We start from the raw sequence: 2,303 nt of genomic DNA on the forward strand, positions 1-2,303 counted from the left end.
TCTTACCCTGTCCGACATCTCCCTTCACCCACTTTTTGGTTGTCCATCCCCCAGGGAGGAGGTCACACACAGTTCCTTGTAATCAGTTCCCTCTTTCCTACCCATTCTCCCTTTACCCTCCCTGTTTCACCACTCACACCACTGGTCCTGTAGGGATCATCCGTCCTGGATTCCCTGGATTTTCAGTTCCTTGGACAGTCACTTTCATCCACCAGTTCTTCCGCTTATCTTCTTAGAGACAGTCATGGAGGCACAGCCCCTTCCTCCTGGGTGCCACCTTCTCAGTCGTTTTCAACCTTCTGTTTTCCTTTTCCATTTTCATAAATTTTGATTGTAGTCCTTTCCCTGCTTTTTGTATCACACTTAGTTTGGGGATAAGAGATTGATTTGTGCTGTTTAGAAGCAAGTTTTCTTCTTTTAGTTCCCCCAACTTTTCCTTGGTTATATGCATTGTGTACATGTTCTGCCAGTTATACCTGGGGCGGAGGGGTGGAGGCTTTTCATATAATGGGGACTTTTAATTGTTTGAATTCAGAACCGAATGTTTGCCATCTTTGCTGGTGGACACAACTGAGGGAGAAGTAAGTCTAGAAACCCATCTTGCTCCAAAATATTTTCACCTTCTTCATTGTTCACTGCATGCAACAATGGAAATTGATCTCTGTGCGGCTCTGCACACAGCGCATCACTGTCCTGAAGCATCTGTCCAAGTGCTGCTGTCTCCCGATTCCATACAGCTGGACGGCAGTTGTGTGTCAATTTCCTCTTCCTCCCTGTTGCCCAACGTAGTTTCAAAGCATGGCCAAAAAGTTCCTTCTTCCATCTCATTCTGCCAATGTGGTTGAAGCCGCAAATCAGAGGTGCTGGCATCGTGCTCGATGAAGCTGTCCTTTCCAACACACAACGCGTCACTCTCAGACAGGGACCGCTGGAGAGGCTGAGGAATGGCCACAGTCTGTCCAATCGATGTGTTTCCAGGGTGACTGTGGCCCGAGCAGACCTGGGTCTCTCTGGAGAGGGGTTGGGCTGTGAAGAGGATGGGTACAGGACACCACTGGCTTCTGTGGGGCACTGGCTGCAGGTAGGAGGCCATGGGCACTATGCTTAAATCGGTTCTTTATAGCCTCTCTGAAATCCCTGGGGCATCCTTGCATCTGGAGAAACCCAGAACCACAGCCGCACTCAATCATGTTGTGGTTGTTAGTAGGTGCCATTGAGTTGGCTCCTACCTACAGTGACCCAATGCACAACAGGACAAAACGCTGCCTGGTTCTGCACCATCCGCACACTTTTTTGGAGCTTGTTGATGCCACCACTGTGTCGATCCATCTGGTTGAGGGCCTTTCTCTTTTTCACTGCCCCCCTACATTACCAAACGTGATGTCCTTCTCTAGAGATTGGTCTCTCCTGACAAGATGCCCAAAGTTGTAAGACCAAGGCTTGCCATCTGTGGCAGTTACATAATCTGGTGTCAACCTGTGAAGGGGTGGAATCTAGCCTGTCAATCAGGTCACAACTTGATGACCTCATTTGGAGGTGCTATGGAGATAAATAGCTCACTGGAGGCCAGATACACACACAGACTCTGCTTCATCTTCCTGTGAGAAGATACATGGGGCTATGCAAGAGCCCTGGAGCTGGAGGAGCCACGGGGAGACCCTCGATCCACTAGATCCACAAGACTTTGCACCCACTGGCCTGTGATCTTCCAGCATTCAGCATCATTGCATGTGTTGCATGAGTCTGAAGAAGAATTTATAGATTGCTGTTGGACATATGAGCCAATATTGGACTTATGGACTTGATCTGGACTGGCTGGGATGTTTTCTCAATATGCAGTTGCTCTTTTATATAAAACTTTTTCTTATACACATATGAGTGCCTATGAATTTGTTTCTCTAGTCAGCCCTGACTAACACACCATCCTTGTCTCTAAGGAGCATGCTGACCTCACTTCTTCCAACACTGATCAGTTTGTCCTTTAAGCAGTCCATGGTACTTTCAACATTCTCCAACACCAAAATTCAAATGCATCTATTCTTCTATGGTCATCCTTATTCAATGTCCAACTTTCATATGCATATAATGCAAGGGAGAATACCATAGCTTAGGTGTCAGGCACAATTTATTCCTCAAAGTAACATCCTTACTCTTCAATATTCTTTTTTTTTTCATCTTTTTTTTAAATCGTTTTATTAGGGCCTCATACAACTCTTATCACAAGCCAGACATACATCATTGTGTAAAACACATTTGTACATTCATTGCCCTCATCATTCTCAAAATATTACCTCTCCACTTAA

At 45.9% G+C, this 2,303-nt stretch overlaps 1 pseudogene; it reads right to left on the minus strand.

The window, feature by feature from the left end:
- Nucleotides 1–2,303, minus strand: part of LOC101647847 — a 30,582-nt pseudogene that overhangs the window by 2,292 nt on the left and 25,987 nt on the right.

This window comes from Echinops telfairi, unplaced genomic scaffold (genome assembly GCF_000313985.2).
Source record: "Echinops telfairi isolate 266 unplaced genomic scaffold, ASM31398v2 ScPeMD7_2291;HRSCAF=2852, whole genome shotgun sequence".
Classification (NCBI taxonomy): domain Eukaryota; kingdom Metazoa; phylum Chordata; class Mammalia; order Afrosoricida; family Tenrecidae; genus Echinops; species Echinops telfairi.